We start from the raw sequence: 21,238 nt of genomic DNA on the forward strand, positions 1-21,238 counted from the left end.
GTACATAGCACAGCGGAAGAGCCACACTAAAAGAACATGATTACGTTTGCAAAGGCAAGCACTCAAAAGATAGGAGATGCCACAGCTAAGGATACTTGTCCCGCCTTGATTCTGCCCCTCTGTGCATATGCGTTATGATACCATCTTTAATTACACGCTCATGTACCGTCTGCCCCCCAGGCAGTGGATGGGCAGTTAGTCAGTATGTCCTTCATCTCTCCTCATTCCAGGTGTGGCTTAAGGTTGGTTTTTTGGCCACATAGCCTCCAAACCATGCTCCAATACAGAGTTATTCATTTCTTTCTCTCGTGCTCTCCCCACAGTATCTGGGTGCTTCACAAACATTACAGGAGTTGTCTTCACAGCCCCCCAGGGCAGAGAGGGAGTGACATAATCCCCATTGTACAAATAGGAAATGGAGGCACAGAGAGAGAGGAAGGCCAAAATTGCCAAAAGTGGCCACTAATTTTGGGTGCCGACCTTTAGACACTTTGGGGCCTGAGTACCCAGAGGTCTTAGCAGTTTGAGAGCATTCTGCATGGTCGAAATGCAACTCCCATTGAGATCAATGCATACTCAGCACTTCTGCAAACCTGGCCCCAGGGATGCACGCTGGGCACTTAGAAAATGAGGAACACGCAATTAGTGGACACCTGTGAACATTTTGGTTTAAGTGACATGCCCAGCATCCCACAGGAACTCTGGGGCAGAGGCAGGGATAGAATCCAATGCACCAGAGCAGCATTTGACTCCCTTAACCACGAGACCATCCTCTCTCTTCCTGCAGTACCGTGCCTTGTTCATGACACACCTTCCAAATTATGCAACAATGACACAGGGGTCCTACAGACAACAGCCTCCTTCATGACACAGCCCTGATTCCTCCCCAGGGCCAGTCCAGCTTGTGCACTGAATGAGGCAGGGGCTCCATGGAAAGGACAGTATGTGATCCTGTAATTACAGACTGTATCATAATGCATATGAACAAGGGGTCAAATTAAGATTACATGGGCAACCTTAATTCTGGCATTCCCTCTTTTGAGTGCTTGGCTTTGCAAGCCTAATTTTTGTTGTTGTTTTTTTTTTAAATGTAGTGTCCTAATTTTAAAAGGCTGAAATTCCAGCAGGCCAAACCAGATTGATCCCCAGCTTTGGTCAGCAGAGGGGTTTGGCCCTTTAGATCCATAGCACAGATTTCTACCACTTGAGCTAATGGAGTAACCAGCAACAGTGGGAGGCTGTTATCCTCTATAAGCATCTAGGGGGATGAAATGCACTTTGCCAGGGGTTTCACAGGCATTTGCTGACCACAATCAGTTCCAGTTCCAGTTCCAGAGGGGAGCGTGCTATAGCAGTTAGACTCTCCTGCCCCATCCTTCCCCACCCCTCGCCCTCTGCACTGCTATCCTCCCTCAACATTCTCCAGCTCCTGCTCCATCCCTCTGCTCCTTCTGTGCCCCATCTGTGCTTATGTAGGCACCAGGCCCTGACACCTCTCTCGGCTCCTACCCAACCCCTGGCTCCTGCCCCTCTGCTGCCCCACCAGCTCCTGCCCTCCGTTGCTCTCCCCTCAACTTTCCAGCTACTGTCACCCATTCTCCTCTGCCCAGGTCAGTCCCCTCATTCCTCACCCCATTCATTCTAAGTCAGGCTGCAGCCTCCCTGTCCTCGCTGCTTGGGCACCAGGAGGAGGAGCACTGTGCACAGGAGAGAGTCTCCCCGGCCAGCGCCGGGGCAGCAATCACAGGGAAAAGCCTGCTCAGCCCATGCAGCCCTGTGGGGCTGGAGCATGCTCAGTGGAGAGGAATCTTCAGAACAGTCAGCTCCCAAACCTCTGCTGAGCACGTGAGACTAAGGTTTTGCCCACATTCGTAGTGTAGCCACAGTTGGGAGGCTTGTCATGGGACCAGCAGAAGGTACCTCCCTGACATGCAGGCCACCCGCTGCCATGGAGGCTAGATCATCTAAAAAGAAAAATCTCCCTCCCCACGTGGAGTTAGCAAGGGCAAACAACACCTTGTCCCCGCGTCTTTCCCGCAGAGCCGGCTGAACCTCCCCAAGATTATTCTGTTCGAGGCCAACATCCGGCCTGGGAAATTTCAGCCCAGTTTAAAGGCTGGCAAAGTTATAAGCAACTGGAAACAGGGTCTTCTAATGGGAAGTATTGGACAACCTTAACTCTAGGCACTGCTGCCTGTGCCACCTGGAATAGGGGACCCACTCTTCCATGAACACTGACTGGGGCCCTGGCTCTCTCCATGCCTGACAAATGGACTGCAGAGCCTTGCAGCTGGAGGTGACCCATTTGGAGCCAGTGAGGATGGCTGGTGGCCCTTGGGTGCCAGTTTCCCCATCACCAATTCACCACCATGCTTTGCACTCTTTGGCAAACACAGCAGAGTGGCCAAGAACTTCATGGCCCAGGGAGACTGAACTATGCCTGTTCCCAGAAGAGCTGCTCAGGGCAGGAACCAGGCCCGCTGGCAAGGCAGCGTGGGAGTGGGGGGGAAGCTGGCTCTGTAGCTAAAGCACAATCAGTACAAACCTCTGCTTGTCCTTCTTTACGCTTAGGAACCAGCACCAGTACAGCTACAGATTGCTGATTGGGGGCTAATCTGCAGCACAACAGGCAAGGCCACCTCCACAGACAGGAATATCAGCATTCCATTCCACGGACTGCTCATCAGCAAGTGCTAGCAGAGCTGCTGAGAAATAAACTGACCTCACAGCATGCGCCTCTGCGAGGCAGTTTCCCAGCACAAATCCATAACACTAGTGAAAAGTTCCAGAAGGGTAGACGTGTTAGTCTATATACAGCAAAAACAATGAGAGTCCTGTAGCACTTTAAAGACTAACAAATGTCTGTAACATAAAGCCTTTGTGGGCTGCAACCCACTTCGTCAGATGCATGAAATAGAAATCAGATAGGAGGTATATATATATACATCCAAGGGTAAGAAACAACAATGGGGAGGGTAGGTGTAAACAAAGTCCATTCAGTTAGAGTAGATGAGGCCTATTCACACCCACTGATTAGAAGGATACCTCCTATCTGATTTCTATTTCATGCATCTGACAAAGTGGGTTGCAGCCCATGAAAGCTTATGCCTGCAGAAATTTGTTAGTCTTTAAAGTGCTACAGGACTCTCGTTTTTCCCCCCAAAATATTAGGTTCACATTGTTAGTGGCAGCACAAGAAAACCGTTCTCAAGGACGGCACGTACCCTGCTAGAAGGTGGCAGGGTTTGGGATTCCTGAACACCACACCTGTCAAGACAGTGGATTTTACTAGAGCTACACCAAAGCAGTTCAATGCTGAAGCTATTTTACAGTTTGCTCCATTACACTTGTGGCTCAGACACACACCAAGAAAGCGATGGGTTATGCTGCCCTTCCTTTTTGCAAAACATTTGTGATATTAAAGATGTCCACATGCATATTGTGGTGTATTGAAAACTGTGTTAAAATTACAAGCCATCGCTTAGGTGTTTTCTGGTCATCCTTCCTGGATAGGGGGCTTTGTAGGGAAGCCTAGAGCAAGGTGTGGTTAGTTGTGCTTCTCTGCCTTGTTGAGTAGCCTGCTTTCTCTCTCTCTCTCTTTGGTTCTTACGTGCTAAAGTTCCAGATTCTAAGAAATAAAGTCATGTTGCGATGCAACCTCCTAGAAAGCATATGTTTGTTTTTAACTTACCTTCTGTGTGTGCTGTGAACACGCATGGAATTCCTTTTGCTCATATTTATTCAGTCAGAGCCCAGACTACCTTTCACCCATGTACCAGTAGATCCATACATTAAATGAACAATGGCAGATTAACATGACATGCTCCGCTGACTTCTCACACTTAGAAATAACCAGAATGAACAAAATAAGCTTCTTTAAGCCTAAGCATAGCAAAGCTCATTATGCAGCTCCAATCTACGACTGCTGCATGGGAGAAATTTGAATGGGGGCATAGTTTCCAACAAGACAATTAATAGTCACTCAAATCACAGCTGTGGGCTTTTGGTGGGGATTCTATTCTCTGAGGAATGCCATTTACTCCTGTGATTAAAGATTCTCTGTAGTAATGGATGTGTATAACAGGCCTTCCCAGCGCAGATCAAGATATGCGTCCAACCCTACTTCTGGCATTCCCTGCCTTGAAGGCCCAGCTCCACAGCCTTCATGAGCTTAGTGTTATTGAAAAGGTAAAAGCACCCATCAGCACTCAAATACAGCTTAAAGGGTCTCCCCCACCCCGTCGACTGCAAAGCAAATACCGGACAGTAATACATGTGCATGTTTGATGGGCTTAAGAAAAGGAATGCCCAGAAACATGTTCTCTGTTAAGAGGTACACGTGTCCTGTCTCAGCTGACGTTACGCTCAGCTGTTTCCATGCTCACTAGCTACAGTCAGCTGCACTCAGGATACTGCGCAATGTGTTCCCATTCTCACTCTCCCCCACCTTAAACCTGAAAGATTGTTCACAAACCTGACACACCAGTTTGATTGGGGGAAAATGCATGGACTGAAATGAGCACCAGATAAACAGGGCTTTAGCCACATCAGACCAGCACACACACAGTCGCTAACGGGTACCTAGTGAGTGAGCAGAAGAGAGCGCTGCCCTGCATCAGAGGCAGGAAACTGTCACTGGTCATAAATCTGTGCCCCAGAACTCATCTACCTGGGCCATAACATTTCCTGGAAGGGCATGTTTCCCACCTTCCCTGGGAATCCAGTGGTGTTGGCTGAAGCCCAGGAAGTGTCACTTAGAAGGCATACTCAAGGGCTGGCTTCCCCTCGATCTATGACATTTTTGTGCTCCCAGGCAGGATTCACATGGGAAGCGTTCACGTCAGTTGCTCTGCAAGGCCCCTGTGTTCTAGCCCAGAGCCACTCACGCCCATAACATTCATCTGAAGTGCTGCCCCTGCAGGCCAACTAGCCCACAGCTCGGGGGCAGCAACATGGCCTATGCCAAGCCCTCACAAACACACAACAGCAGGGAATGGGAGTGGGTGCAATCTCACCCTCGCTGAGCAGCTGGGAGGCTGCACCAGGGAGCTGGAGCTCAGCATGCATGTAGAGTATGTCTACACTGCAAAAAACAGGGCAGAGAGCTTCAGACCTGAGTCAATTGACTTGGGCTTGCGGGGCTCACATTACCGGGTGAAAATAGCAGTGCAGACATTCGCATCAGGCTGGAGCCCGGGCGCTGAGACCTTCCTCCCCCTCGCCAGTTTCAGAGCCCAGGCCTCAGCCCATGTGGGAGCATCTACACTGCTGCTGATAGTCCTGGTAGCTGGAGCCAGCTGAGCAGGTGCTGCGGCTCGTTGCCACAGGGGTTTATTCTGCAGTGTAGATGGACCCTTAGAAGCAGGAGAAGCTTCTGCTGCACAAACGCCTCCAGAGTGCCTGGAAGAGCCAGGTGTGACTGGGGCTAGAAGGGGTGGGATTGTGGAGGCTTGGACCTGGGCTGGACACAGGGCCAGCCAGCAGGGAGAGCCCACACCTTGCTCCCGCTGGCGGGGAGCTAGTTAAGGTCAGCGACAAACCTACCAGAGGGGAGAATTGCTGACGTCCAAAGCCCAGCCTCCGCAATACCGACCTCCTGTGGTCTCCATCCCGCCCTCCACACCCAGCCGCCATCAGCAAGTCTGGAGAAACGTTACTGTCACAGGGAGCTGGTTTCCCAAGGTCACACCTGCAGGCCAGCCGGTGAGTTTACAGGAGAAACACAAGGGCTCACAGCTGCCAGGAGGCCAACAAGTCTCCGTAGAAACCCAGGCTGAGCTCTGAGGAAAGGCCAGGTTGGCACAGCCCTGCCACCTTTGGAAGGTTATTGTGTCTGGCCTGCAGCAATGCAGAGATCCTGAAAGTGCAGGAGCGCTTGGCTACTGACCCTCACATGCATGGTCCCCCTGTGCTCACCCGTCCCTCAGAGTCCTGTGACCAGAATTGCAGAACCCTGGAGCCCAGGGTGGGAGCTAGTTACAATCACCCAGCACAGTCAGTTTCCTGCATGCCTCATTTTGGTGGGCTGTAAAATATTCACCCCACGGTTAGCCCTTTGCAGCTTTAGACCCATGGATGCCTGAGAATCAGGCTGGGATCTGCAATGCTCTGAATGCTGGTAAAGCCAGCCTGGCTTTCCCCTGAACTCCTCCAAAATGGATTCTGTGCCCACTGGCCCCTTCCACTGCCAACTTTCTTCATGACCCTGTTCGACAAAAGGACTGCATGGATTTTTTAAAAAGTTTCCTTCACACAACAACCAAGCATTGGCGACTCCAGCCCAGAAGAGACCTGGGTTTTGTTTGGAAAGCTCTGCCGTGTTAATCCGGGTCGCTCGCAATGGCTGGGTGCGTGCTAGGGACTGGACTGGTTGAGGGAGCTGATTCCAAGCTTCAGGGCTGAGCTGGGACGATGCTGGAGTCACTTTTTCTGTGCAAAGGCTGCCTGTGAAGCTTGCGGGAACGTCTGAGTAAAAGGGGGCACTTTATTTGCATGGGCTTTGTATCTGCATGAGTACAATTAAGTATTTAGCATAATTCACCTAGGTGCTGAGCATAATGGGAAATGGTTAGTAGAGCTGGTTTTGGGCTACAAACCACTTTTGTGTTAACTGCTGGGGTAATGAAATGTTGTCCTTCAATTGTATGAACAGATGTCAGCAAAACTGTGCTTTGTCTGTTATGATAGAATACTTCACCCCAAACTAAACAGAACTTCACAAGGGTGGCGGACAGATGTTTCAGCATGGTAAATGGGGGAGGTGGAGAAGTATCCTATGGGGATTGTGCTGGCCCTGGCAAAGAACTGCCTTCTCTGGCATGGAGTGACTCTCTCCTCCCTTTGTTAAAGGGTAGAATTGATGATTTCTCTTGGAGTCTTTTGTTTCTTGAAAGCAGGGACATTGGCTGTGTGTCAGCAGAAGGTTTGCCCATGAGCTGAACTCCACTAAGAGCTGAACCAGTAGAGGATCTGGGAAACCTTGCCTGATGACTAACAGAGCTGAGTGAGCAACAGGCAACTCTGGTGGGAGGCTGACACAGTTGGTGCCAGCCTGCTGCAGTCAGTGAGAGCCAGGTGTGGTTGGTGCCAGCAGTTGGGGACTCAGCGAGGCCTGAAGGCGATAGGAGACAGCAGCAGAGGGGGCCTGGTCAAGCCTGTGTCAGATAGGAGCAGCATAGGGGGTGGAGCCACACCTGAGAGGTGGACAAACCAGTGCTGTGTTACTGCTCTTTTGCTATTAAAAGGTTTCTTTCTACACTCAGACTCTGTGCTTGCAAGAGGGGAAGTATTGCCCTTTGGGGGGCACCCAGGGGATAGTGTGTGATTTTCCAGGTGACGCGGTGGGGGCTCAAGTAAGTTTGGTGTTGTATCATTGACAGGGATCCCTGGACATAGAACCTGGCCCTTGCTGCTGCTGACTCGGTCTGGCAGAAGGGTTACATGTGCTTCATTTCCAAAGGGCTAGGAACAGCAGTGTGCATCAGCTGACATTTCTGCACGTGCCTGGCTTCCCATTAGGAGAGGACCCCGGCCAGCACTGTTCTAGTCAGACGTTGCTCCCTTGGCCTGGCTCGCACCTATCATCCAGCTCCTGCACCCAGCCATTGTGGGACCGGCTTCTCAGTGGCCAGTGAACTCTGTCAAGTGCAGCTGGGCAGCGAAATGCAACTCGGAGCTCTCCAGACCCCTTTCAACAGGTGAGAGGCGAGAGATGCACTCGGGAAAAGGGCACGATGGGAGGCATAGACATGTCCACAGCTCCGCTGACAGCCCCACGTTCCTGGGTCACATATGCCACAGGGCTGACTTTTTAACCTTTACAACGCCAGCACCAACACAGCCTCACAAAGGAATCTGATGAAGCCGCAAAATCAAGATAAATGGAATTAGAAAGAGCAAGTGCAGCCCCCGCAAGGTCCCCACAACTGCAGCGGGCTAGAATAAGGCCCTGGCCCATCTGCAGCAGGCTTAGATAGCAGCTCTAAGCATCTGAGTGCTGGTGCTGGTGCTGGTGCAGTCCAACTGGTGAGTGTGTTACAGGGCTGATCTGCAGAGGAGCTGGGTCTAGTGTCATCTCCACCTAGGGAGCCTTGGCTCTGTAGTTCAAGCTCTAGCAGCCGATGCTGGCAGCTCTGGAGAGGCCGTCTAATCCATGGTGTGCTGGCCAAGAGGGTAGCCCTCAACCTGGCAGTACTGCAAGAGGTGGGGAGGGATTGTACAGAGGCAGGGGCTGCTTTCCTGGTGAGGTGTGGCTATGCCTGGAGAAATTAGAGTCCCTGTCTTCAAATGGCTCAGAGCAAGCAAGGTGAGGAGGAGCCTGTATATGCAGCGCTGAGCCTTGTTTCCATGTAGGCAAGAAGCCACAGAGAAATGTGGGCAAAAGGGCAAGGCTGGAGGGAAAGATTCCTTGGAATGAAACTAAGCTGGGGCCTGGAGGGCTCAGGGGGTGTGGAAGGCAGGCAGGCTGCTGGAGACATGTCTTCATGGAATTGCAACCCCGCTCCAGCATGCAGACTCTGGCTCGCCCGACAGCAGGGAGAAAAGGCAGGAGTTAAGGTTTTCCTGGGAACATTGACTGAGTCATGTTGCACCTTGGGAGGATTTTCCAGGCTCTCCCCTGTCTCATTACAGCCAGTTTAATATATTTCTGTGTATCTGATGTACACCCACAAGGCAGGCATGCTAATATTGCTATAAAACCCTGCACTTTTGCATCCTTTCTGCTGAATTCCCTGTTGCCATTGCAGTTAAAATGAGACAGGGCCAGCCTGGAAACCCATATCTGAACCGCGCACACACAGTTTGACTCTGTGTTCATCTTCACAGCTCAGCCCCATCTCCAGCATGATCACAGGTCTTCTGGATTTTGTGGAGGAGGAGAGCTGTTATGCCATCTGCTCAGTTACACTTCAGTGAATGGGGTTATGGACATAACGGTTTCCCACATTGCCCTACGACAAAGAATAGCTACAGTAGTTTACTGTGAGGCAGGATTAGCAGCACAGTGGTTTCTGCTGTGAAGTTGTCAGTGATATTTTTACCAGCAGTGTACTGTTCAGACACTAGAGCCCCATGTACTGTAGAGTTTCAAGCAGGGCCTGGTTCCTGGTAAACAAAAGGAGACAAAGCAGGAACTCAAGCTGTGTGGAATCCTGTTTGTTTGCAGCTGTAGTAATTTTCCTCTAATTTCATCCCATCTAAGAGGAGGCCTTGTTTACACATAAAAGTTGTACTGCTTTAAATATAGTGTGGATTTAGGCTATGTCTATGCTACAGAACCTTTGCCAGCTTACCTATGTCGGTTTAGCTAAATTGGCATAACCCCCAGCATAGGCACAACCTACACTGCCAGGAGGAGTTTTTCTGATGATGTGGGAACACTACCGCTGTGAACGACGTTAGCTGTTTACAGAAGCACTCTTCTGCTGACAGAGCAGCATCTGCGCCAGGGGTTTTGCCAATATAGCTGTGTCACTCAGGGATGTATTTTTTTCACTGCTTGCCCAACATAGCTATGCCAGTATTACTTTTAAAGTGTAGACCAAGCCTCAGTAATATCACTATACGGGTGCTTTATAGCAGTATAGCTGAGGTTAGTCCTGCTTTGAGCAGGGGGTTGGACTAGATGACCTCCTGAGGTCCCTTCCAACTCTAATATTCTATGATTCTATTCCTATTCCTGTACAGGACACAGTGGCATACCAGGAGTCTCTGGCTCCTGGGGGCCAATGCTTGCCTTTGTGCCCTCCTCCCCATGTCGGTGGCAGCACCCTGGGGGAGGGGGTCTGCGGGCCCATTTCCTGCTCTGCCCCACTCCCCCCCTCTGTGGGGGCGGTAGGTGCAGCGAGGAATGGGAGTGATGGGGCAGATGCTCCCAGGCTGCATGGCCGCAAGGGTGGGGGCGTGACAGGTTCTGTCTTGGAGCCCTGCCATTGGGTTGGCTGCCTGGTCCCTGCATGGCCGGGGCCCCCGCAGCTCCCTGGTGTCATAAACTTCCAAAGCTGGGCTGTCTGTGAAGATAATCGTCCCCTGAACGGGCCTGGGCCAGCAGCACCCTGCCCTGCCTGAGCAGCCCTGTGTCTATGGGTGCCACAAGGAGCTTGCGCCTGCCTTTTTGGCATGTCAGCCTGTGAAGGTGAGGGGCAGACCATGGTGCAACCTGCAGCATCCGACTAAGCCCGGAGCCTGCGGAGAGCTTGCACTGCTGTCTCCTAGTAGAGCCCCTTTCTTTGGAGCGAGGCTCCCAGTCCTGCTATTGGCTCTGCCACACACTGCTTTCCTATTGGCTGAGCGAAGACTAGGCCAGTGCGGGGGGGGGGGGGGGGAGAGGTGGCGAGCAAGCCACGTCATTGCTCTCAGATGTTAGGGGCACCTCTGTGCCCAGCGCAGGGGGAGGGGGGCTGGGAGGATGCTTGTTCCCCCCACTATGGGAGCCCTTGGGAAAGTCAAAGCCCGGCTGCGGCAGCGGAGTGGCAGCTCCTCCGAGGAGGGCCCAGCTGGTGCCTCCCACAGGCCAGCGCAGGATAGCAAATGAGTTATAGTGGTATAAAGGTGTCCACCTTAGAGCTTTTACTGGTATATTTCGGGGGGAGGAAGGGAGAAAATCACCCCCCTCTAGCTGAAAAAATTAGGGCTGAATCTTTGCAGCCCTTTTTTGTATTTTTAAATGAAAACTCAGAATTTGCAGAGCCATTAAAATTGCAAACTTTGTGGTTGTTTTTCAGTGCCTCCAATTCTCTCCCCTCTGCCCGTGCTGTTTTATAGCAGAGGATTTTGCTGCCTGTGTCCCAGTGTGACATTGACAATCTCCTTGCTGCAAACTATCCCAACTGCAGCCCACACAGGGAATACGTGGGGACAGTGAGAATATGGGGTGGACACACTGAAAGATCAACAGCAAAACCCTCTAAGTAAAGAGACTTGACATCTGATTAAAAAAGCAAGGGTGTATGGGGAAAACAATCAACCACTCAGCCCTTGCTTGGGGAGGAGGGTGGAATGAAGTTGTTGGAGCTGATCAAAAATTTTCCATTGGAATATTTTTCCATCAGAAAATGCTGCTTTGTATACTTGTCTTGGGAATGTATCAATTTAATTTAGCTAACATGAAAATAGCCTTCAGATAAGGGCAAAACTTCCTGTTTCAACATTTTTGGAACAAAGTATTTCAGACCAGAAGCCCATCTAGGTCCAGCAGCTGCTGCTTCAGCGGCTGACCCCTGGTGGGCATCTGTGCGATAGCAACCAGACAATGGTCCTTCCTAACCCCCATTGATCAGCAGGCGGCTTTAGCAAGAGGGTGGGAAATGGCTGAACCATTTTGGCTAACATTTACCAAAAATGTTCAACCAGAGGCAGAGGTTCTAAGCAACTGAAAAAAACACAGGGTCTTATGATGGGAAGCATCAGGCAACGTCAATACTAGGCTTTTCAAGCACCACTGCCTATTATTAGCCAGAATAATTCCCTCCCCGTGTGTATTTGAAGCAGGGAAGCCTGTGCAAATCTCATCCACATCCTCTCCCACAGGTGCTCTGATATGAACGCCCCAGGCGCAGTGTAAGAAAGTAGTCCTGAATTTGGGGAAGGGGCTGTTCTGGGATCCCTCATGGGACACGCACGTTGAATGTGACTGAATTGGGATGCTCCTTGGTGTCTATTGAGTGTGGGATAGCCAGTGGGCCCTTACCTGGAGTAGCTGCCCTTGGATGGAGAGTCCTCACCTCAGCGCCAGCCCCAGCTCTGGGGCACTCGGAAGTACGTGTAGTAGCTGGACTTATGAAAGAACCATCTGGCAGGACAGTTGCTTACATGTACAGCTTCTGCATACGAAAACAGCAAGAGTGGGTTACCCACAGGAGCTGCATCTGCCCTGCCACTGTGTGTGCCATGTGCGCATCAAGCTGGGCAAAGCAGAGCTGGGCGCCAGGGCCCTGCCCCTGAATTACGTCCATGCTCTGTTCCATAGTCACACACTCAAAGGAGAGCTCGAGAATTTGCTTCCTTCGACAAGCCCCAAACCCTTGCACTATTTACCCTTCCCCTCTCAAATTCCAGCAGCTCAAGAGACCCCGGATGGCCATTGCAGCAGCAGCCACAAACACGTCCTGCCTCAGCTGGCCAGAAGCCGAAGCCCATTCTTAGATAGAGACTTGGCCATGGAGCCCCATGCTTGTGTCACTTCTGGATCCCTCCGAAGGCCTTCCACACAAGGCAGCCTGCTTACGGGCCATTACTCCATGGCAGACCCAGGGAGAGCCCACCATTCTGGGTTTTTATCTTCAAAACTGGCAAGGGCTGAGTGCTGGCAAAACACAGCTCACCCCACCCTTCTCCACAGCAGCTGTGCTCCTCTGGGAGACAATGGCTGGGGGAAAGGGACGGCAAGCGGGCACTGTTTGTGGCTGGCACTCCGCTCTGAGAACCACCGTACTGCAGGGCAGGATTAGACTCTGCAAGACTAAGACATCTCCTGGGAAGTAGGGTTTCTATGGTGTACTCCAGGAATCTGCTCAGAAGCATGGGCAAGGGAGGAGGAGTTTGAACACAAGCAGTTGCTGCGACAGTCCAGTCCAGGCACCCACTGGAAATGGGCAATAAACAGCAAGATGAAGTGCTCTTTGTCGCAGACGGCCAGCTTCCCTCTAATGGGTCTTGCGCTTCACCTCTCATAGTGGGCCAGGGAGTCGCCCATCATCCCATCTCCCCAGGGAGGGGGATAGGGACCCGGGCCTGCCCGCTCCTCCGGGTCCCAGCCCAAGGGCCTTATGAGTAGCAGCTATGAGCTGCTGGCACTGTATTTGCAACTGCAAACTTTTTCCCCTGAGCTATTTCCCCCCCCCCCAGTCCTTCTGGCCTCTCAGCCCTGTTTCCTTGCTGCCCCAACTGGGCCTCCTGACCCAGGCCCCTGTGCCTAAGGGAGTGTTTCAGTCCAGGCAGGGGCAGGTTCCCCCCTCCTGGGCTCAGTACCTCTCTTGGGTTGGGTTGGGCTGGGCTGGGCTGGGCTGGGCTGGGCTGCTCAGCTTGTGCACTGTTTCTTTGGAGCAGTGGGCTTTTATCAGGCACCTGGCTGGGCCTTAATTGGCCTCAGCTGCTCCTAACTGCCCTCTACTGACTCTGGCTAGTCTGCAGGGAATAAAGCCCTGATCATTCTGGGGCTCACATACCTCCCTTCATGTGGCCCCACAAAGTCACGGGACTGCCTCATCAACCTCCTCCTAGCCCTGGCCAAACTGGCCATCTACAAGACCAGGGAGAGGAGGTTGGCCGGGGGGGTGCTCTGCGACTGTGGGGCCTACTTCCGTTCCCTTGTGTATTCACGCATCCGGGCGGAGTTCCTCTGGGCAGTGTCCGCTGGCTCCCTTGACACCTTCTGGGAGCAGTGGGCGCTGTCCGGGATTCTCTGCTTGGTGTCCCCTTCTGGTTCCCTTTGTTTAAACCTGTGACCCTCACGTCCCTTCCTGTTTTTTCATTAGTTGTCCCAAGTAATCAGTTGCGTTCCAGGCTCAGTGGTTCCTCCCCTTAGGCTGTGGGAGGGGCCTTTAGCAGTGGGCGGGCTGGCACTCACCCACTTCCTGGTTTGCAAATAGATGGACTCTCCTACTGCCCTCGCTATATCACATCTCTCAGTACCTATATAATGACCATGAATGTTCTAATCTCCCCTGAGTACCCCGCTAGTGAGGAACTCCACGAATTCTGCATCATTCCTTTCCCAGGAACTATGGAGCTGGCTGATAACTCAGTCACTTATTAACTTGAAGGTTTGAAGCCGCTCTCCAAATATTTTCATATTAACGCTGTGTCCTGTTACTCTCGGTTGGAGTCATTCCCGCTTCCCATTTTCCCCAGGCAACCAGTGCATGTTTATTTACAAGAGCTAGGTCCAAGGGGGTTACATCAAGGACTTCAGATAAAGTCTTTTCCCCTAATTCAGAGCTTGCCCGAGTGGAACGGCTCTGGGTGCTGGAATGTTCTTGCAGGGGGTAAAAGAAGCACTCCTCTGCCCTGATCCCCTTGGTATTCACTACAAGGCAGGTACAAGGGGACCGTGTCCCTGTGTATTCACCAGCCTGGGCCCAACCCTGCCACATCACCAAATCCACTCTCTGGCGGCAGGCAGACACCCCTCACCCCCACAGAATGGTTTTCAGGGTCTCATTCCCCTTCAGATCAGGGAGCTTTATCCTCTCCCAGCAGGGACATGCACAAAGGCGGGAAAACAGGGGCACGGGCCCTACCAATAATCAGCGGGGGTGCAGAACTCCTCCAACCCCAGTGCCCCAGAAAGTTCTCTCTCTCCCCCTCTCTCTGTGACCCTGCCGCAGCCAAGTACTCGTGGATAGTTATTCAAAGGGCTCCATGGCCCATGGATTTTCATTGAAAGGGTGAGTGTACTGCTGTTTATTTCGACGCACATGATGTACGTGCATGTATTACTGTGGTTTAATGTGTACAAAATGGGTGTGTTTAATGTGCCCCTCCAAAAGCATCACATTTAAACATTACTTCAGTTTAAGTTACTTCATTAAGAACAGTTTAAGTTACTTCATTAAGAATAGTAAAGAGACTCCCGGTGATGATACTATAGTACTAGTAGTGATGATGAGCGTGTAAATTGATGATCCTAGTATGGCGGAAGGTCCCGCCTACATTGATCATGGCTCTGAAGAACATGCTGTTTCTTCTGCTGAAATCCTTTTGCCAAATAAAGAACGCAGCAGTGACCTGCTGCTGCAAAACACACCAGTATGATTACCTTTCACCAAACACGACTGCATAGATACAAGCCCTGATTTCTGCTGAAATCGTGATGGAAAATATGCAAGATCATGCAGACGACATCAGGCCAGAACAAGGTAATTATAAGTTTTTCACGCTTTTTTAATACATTACTTTAGTCGTTTTATGAGATCAAGTTTTTCCAGCAGGGGTTGACTTAACTATTCGTTTTGTGAGTCAATTGAAATAAACAGATTTTTGTTGCATCCAAATGTAAAAATGTTCATTCCAGGTTGCTCACTACTATGCTATGAGATGCTTGCTCTCTCAGTGCCCCACACGTGTGCCTATTTTCATCTCAAATGTTGGAAGGTATGCATTAATATTAAAAATGGTTTTGATTTTAGGAAACTCTGTGCTACAGCCTTCAATCAAGTGTTCCCAAATGGTGAATCTATTGAAAGGCTCCAGCTCATATATTCCATCGACTGGCTGTGTCTTCTGTTTTGTGTGCAAGTTGTTTTCTCTGACTAGCACATCTACACTAGCCAAGAGCGGATTTGATTCATGGGATCACATTGACAGACTTGGTGGCCATGGAAGTTTTACTGAGCAACAACAAGCTCTCACCACTTATACAACACATTTATTGTAGACTCAAATTCTAGATAATGTTCCTCTAATGTAACGTCTCATATCCCATGATAGGCCTCGAAAGATGTGAAGTGCAGTGTGTTAGCTGTAATGAAACAATGCATGCACCATGTCCACGAGATTGAGATGACTATAAGCGGTTTTATTTACTTTTCCTTGTAAATGATTTTTGCACTCAAGAAGTGATACAAATTGTATCGCACAAACAGGAATGTTGAAAGATATAATCACCGCACCAGGGTATAATTTTTTAATATTAAGAGAAATTCCTTATAAAGAGGATCCCAATGGATAGTCAAGGCTAGTAATGAAATACAATCCATGAAATGTTCCAGAGGGGTAGCTATGTTAGTCTGTATACAGCAAAAACAATGAGAGTCCTGTAGCACTTTAAAGACTAACAAATTTCTGCAGGCATAAGCTTTCATGGGCTGCAACTCACTTCGTCAACTTCCAACAAAAGGAAGCATTGAAAAAATTTGTTATATGCTGATGCCATCTATTGGCGATTGACAGAAGCAGCAGAACTAAGAAAGCTGCAAGACAACAACCATTTGGCCAACAGGAATCAGAGGGTGCACTCTCCAGCATGCCCTGAAATCAGGGTATATAAAACTGAGGTCAACATGTGGGACCACAGAGCCTGATGAGCCCCTGTGAGGGGAAGCTTTGCCCTATTGCAGGGTCACAGAACTAAGCAGAGCTCATTGAACCCAGTGTGGAAAGGACACTCCCCCATTCCAAGGTTACAGGACAAGAAATGCTGACATTTCATTTCAAAGACTGTATAACTGAGGGTTACCTGTTCAGTCTACACTCTCTGGTGAGACATCAAGTAACCGTATTTTAGATTTAATTAATGCTGTATTAACATTTTCCTTTATCAGGCCAAGCTTCAAAGGCAAAGCTGGTGGATTTTTTTTTTTTTTGGGTAGCCTCTGCGATGTTCAACTACAGGCAGTCAGAGCGGCACTAGCAGAGGGGCAGAAGACAAAAGCCAAGGACCGGTAAGATCAGAACCAGATTTTCAAATTAAAGGTGAGCTGAGTGTGCAGGATGGAATCTGATTTTGAGAACACAGAGCTGTTGTCCACACCTCACTAAGTGGGGCTCCCCTGCAAACAATACACGCCTCACACCTGGGCATTGACAGCTGTCTGATATGGGCTTGAGAGTGGGCTTATTGGTCAGGAATGAATACACAGCTCTGCCCCTTGGTAGAAGGGCCGGGCGTGTGATATCCACTCACCGAAAGAGACTGTTGGAGCTGCCCACCCGGCCATGGGAAAAAATGGCAGCCGACTTATTCACCCTCAAGGAAAAGCAGTACTTGATTACAGTGGGATCTGGTTCAGATTTCTGGGAGGCCGATGCCCTGTCTGATACAAGAAGTTAGTCAGTGGCTGGCATACCGCAGGCCCGCTTTGGGAGATGGCTCTCCGGACGCTCTTCACCAGCAACGGAGCCCAATTTGCCTCAGAAGCATTCAGGGAAATAGGACTCAAAGAGGTGTTTGACCACCACGCTGCCTCCCCAGCAGGCTGTGGGGGAGCTGCTTCTCTGCCTCATTGGGTCCAGTGCTTCCCTGGAGGTACTCGCTTGCTCCCCAGGATTTCCCCTCCAGTGGCAACCGAGGGTAATTCTGCCCCTCAAAATGGCCATCCCCTTCTGGCCTGGTTCTGGGCCGCTAGGCCCTCGCCTCCTCGCTGGGGCTCTAGCCACCCCGGTGAACGGCCAGTAAATGGGAAGGGGCCTGGTCCCGCCAGGGACACTACAAGTAGCAGTTCTGCGCTGCTGGCTTTCACAAAAACACTGCAAGCTTCCTGGGTTACTCGCCTTGGCTCAGCATTCACACCCTGCTTAGGTAACACCCCGCCCAGCCTCCTGGCCTGGGGAGCCTCTCAGTGTCTGATAACCCTGCCAGGCGTGGCAATGCTGAACCAAACACACTGGTTAGTAACTCCTCTGGCAGGGTCTTTTCCCTCAGGCCTCTGGCCTGGAATGGTCATCAGACCCGTTTGGGCAGGGTTTGCCCGTCTGTCCCTGCACAATTCTCTCCACCAGCATCCACAACAACCAGCTGCCCTGTAGCTCACCTCACTCCCACAGCTCCTGTTAGCCGCACCTGTCTGGTGGGAGGAGAGGTTTTTAACAGGTTCCAGGTGCTCTAATTAACCTGGAGTAACCCCTCTTCAGCTACCCAGGGAAAAAGGGACCTGCTTGTCCTGCAGCTAAAATATCTGCCTTCACTCACTCTCCTGTCATCGGGCCCCCTCCCCATGCCCCGAGCTGGCTGCGAGACTTGCAGTCAGTTCATTTCTGAACCGCAGCGAGGGACCATCTGTAAATATTCGTACCCCACATCCTCCCCTTCCTCGCCCTCATGTCCTGCCTAGACACCAAGTGGCAGGACCTGCTACCACCTGCGGAGAGCAAGGATCCCCATTGGGCCAGTCTATATTCCACCCCTCACCCTGCAGCCCGCTGGGGACATCTGTTGGCGGCTCTTTCACAGAGCCGTGAGCATGGGTATGTACTTGGTGCAGTTCACCCCTTGCCCCGACACCTGCCCCTTCTGTGGCATGAGGGAGACCCTGGTGCATGTCTACCTCGAGTGCGCCAGGCTGCAGCCCGTTCTGGCTCCTCCTTTTCCCTGTACCTGCTCTTATATGCATACCCCATCTGTGGCTCCACAAAGCCGCGGGACCTCCTCGTCAACCTCCTCCTAGCGCTGGCCAAGGTGGCCATCTATAACACCCGGGAGAGGAGATTGGCTGGGGGAGTGCTCTGCGACTGTGGGGCCTACTTCCATTCCTCTGTCCATTCACGTATCCAGGCAGTGTGTCTGCTGGCTCCCTAGACACCCTCAGGGAGCAGTGGGCGCTATCTGGGCTTCTCTGCTCGGTATCCCCTTCTGGTTCTCTTCGTTTTGACACTTTGACCCCCACACCAACTCCTGTACGAGGAATCAAGACTGCACAGTCTCCAGGAAAAGGAAGAAACTTTAAGGCAGAAAGTGAGGCCCAGCAAAGGGAAACTTCCTTAGAGTTGCACATGCACAAGGAGGGACAGAAGAATCTATAAAGACAACATTAAACTCCGCCGATCTCCTGGTTGTGGAAGAAGCCATTAAGTCATGCGCCAAGACAAAAGCCTTGGCAAAGGAGAGCAAAGGGTCCCACAGTGAACAAGCAAGATGCTCAAGGATAGTTATCAAGATCCCAGGAAAGGGAAATGTGACCTTTCGATGGACTGCAGACACCTAACCCTTTAGCGTACCCGTCCTCACTTTTCCCAGAACTGCTCAGCTGCTGCTTTCCTCCTAAGACACCTTCCTTGAAAGCACCCCAAGTAGGCCACTAGCCAGTTCCTTGCCACTACTCCCAAAACGCATCGCTACATCGCTGCTGGTTCCTGACCTGGTTCCTTCCCTGTGCTTGCGTCCCTGCCCAGCTATCCAAATACGCCTGCACTGCAAGTGAAGACCCAGAGCTAAGCTGCATCTGGCCCAGCTGGCAGGGCTATAGAATTGCAGCATACCAGCTCCGGCTCGGGCCGCTGCCTGCACTCTGAAACCCCCGAGAAGCAGGGTCACAGAGTCCAAGCTGCAGCTGGAGGCCAAACACCTATGCTACTATTTATAGCCCTGCAGCCCAAGTCGGCCGCCCCGGGCTCTGAGACGCAGCACTGTGGGTTTTCATCACGGTGTAGACATACCCCCAGATGCCAGAAACCTTCTGCCACAGCCCAACGTGGGCAGCCTTCAAGATCCCAGGCCAAGGCATTTAACTGAGCTAACTTTTGGTCGATGAAAATGGTGGGTTTTGAGCACTTGGTTTAGTCCCCGACAACACGGCTAGTTACCGTCCAGCAAGAGCAGAATCTAGAGGTCCCCACAACAGGCTCCATTCATATAACATATTTTAGTTCTTGTAACTAATCCCTAGTAGCCATGGCAACGGGAGCTCTCCAAGTCAGTAGAAGACCTATTCTGTCACCCTGGCATGCCCTGAATAGTGCTGTAATAATTGGGCCCACAGATTTACCCCAGTTGTGAGCCCAACAGCAAAAAGGAAGTAAAATTTGGTGAGATGTCACGATAACCTAGAACAACACATGTGGGAGGGAAAAGGAAGGAAAGGGTGACAGACTGAATCAGTATAAACACAAAGGCCTACAGATGTAACTCACAGACTGTGTTAAGATCACGTCTGGTAAATAAGAGGAATTGAGGACTGAAAATTAATAAATCAAAACTGGCATGGTGGATATTAGGTCTAACCGGTGGGCAAAATAATGAGGGGCATGGACTAGTTCACCCCTCACTCCATTTTGGGGTCCTTGAGAGAGAAATTTTGGAGAGGAAAATCTGGCTCCTAGAACAAGCTGCACCCTGGTGGTTGGCACTGCCGCCATCTTCTGGACCCCTCAACCTTCTTCATCCTCATCCTGGAAATGTCCTGACCAGAACGGGCCAGAGAGAGGGACCCAAGTGACATGGCTGCCTCCACTGGCTTCAGCTAAATCCCAAACACCAGTGCCTGGGATGTCAGACTTTGGCTCTCCCTCCTCCTATGGCTCCTTTTCCTTCCCCTCGTTCCAATCTCTTTCTCTTCTTTTTCCTTCTGTCTATCAAGAGTCTGGCTTAGCTGGACAAGACTCTATATTTTACAACACTGCTGTGAGCCTGTGACCAGATAGAGCAGCTAAATCATAGAATCATAGAATATTAGAGTTGGAAGGGACCTCAGGAGGTCACCTAGTCCAACCCCCTGCTCAAAGCAGGACTAACCTCAGCTATATCATCCCAGCCAGGGCTTTGTCAAGCCTCAGCTCAAAAACCTCTAAAGATGGAGATTCCACCACCTCCCTAGGTAACCCATTCTAGTGCTTCACCACCCTCCTGGTGAAAAACTTTTTCCTAATGTCCAACCTAGACCTCCCCAACTGCAACTTGAGACTGTTGCTCCTTGTTCTGTCATCTGCCACCACTGAGAACAGCCTAGCCCCATCCTCCCTGGAACCCCCTTTCAGATAGTTAAAGGCTGCTATCAAATCCCCCCTTTCTTCTCTTTTGCAGATTAAACGAGCCCAGTTTCCTTAGCCTCTCCTCATAAGTCCTGTGCTCCAGCCCCCTAATCATTTTTGTTGCCCTCCGTTGTCTCTCCAACTTGTCTACATCCTTTTTGTAGTGGGGGGCCCAAAACTGGACACAATATTCTAAATGCGGCCTTACCAATGCCGAATAGAGGGGAATAATCACTTCCTGTGACCTGCTGGCAATGCTCCTCCTAATGCAGCCCAGTATGCTATTAGCCTTCTTGGCAACCAGGGCACACTGCTGACTCATATCCAGCTTTTTATCCACTGTTCCCCCCAGGTCCTTTTCTGCAGAACTGCTGCCTAGCTCGTCGGTCCCCAGCCTATAGCTGTGCATGGGATTCTTCCTTCCTAAGTGGAGGACTCTGCACTTTTCTTTGTTGAACCTCATTAGATTTCTTTTGGCCCAATCCTCCAGTTTGTTTAGGTCCTTCTGTATCCTATCCCTACCTTCCAGGTAAATGTAATGCCCTAAACAGCCTGATGCTGCTATGAGTTTGCCAGGTCTTAGCATCACTGATCAGACCATGTGCTGGGCCTGGGCTTCTCCAGCAGTCAGGTTGCAAGTGAAAGACAACACCAGAGACAGAACAACACCATTTTCCATCTTTCCTCTTCTTTTCTCTCCCCTTTTATGTGTGTGTCTGTCTTGTTTTGTCTTCTAGGAAATGGGATTGGACTTTAACAAACCACACCATAGCTCCAGCCCATCATAACTAATCTCTTCTCTTGCCCCCAAAAAGGATGGTGATAGCCATCTTTC

The 21,238-nt window shown here is 50.9% G+C and overlaps 1 long non-coding RNA gene across 1 annotated transcript; it reads right to left on the reverse strand.

The window, feature by feature from the left end:
* Nucleotides 1-7,063: 7,063 nt before the first annotated feature.
* Nucleotides 7,064-11,808, reverse strand: LOC137145527 (uncharacterized). Its single transcript, XR_010917676.1, has 2 exons — nt 11,690-11,808; nt 7,064-7,193 (listed from the first exon to the last, which is right to left on the reverse strand). It is a non-coding gene; the product is annotated as an uncharacterized lncRNA (long non-coding RNA).
* Between the last annotated feature and the right edge of the window lie 9,430 nt (nt 11,809-21,238).

This window comes from Emydura macquarii, unplaced genomic scaffold, assembly GCF_026122565.2.
Source record: "Emydura macquarii macquarii isolate MOO-44397 ecotype Brisbane River unplaced genomic scaffold, CSIRO-AGI_Emac_v2 contig_3534, whole genome shotgun sequence".
Taxonomy (NCBI): Eukaryota; Metazoa; Chordata; order Testudines; family Chelidae; genus Emydura; species Emydura macquarii.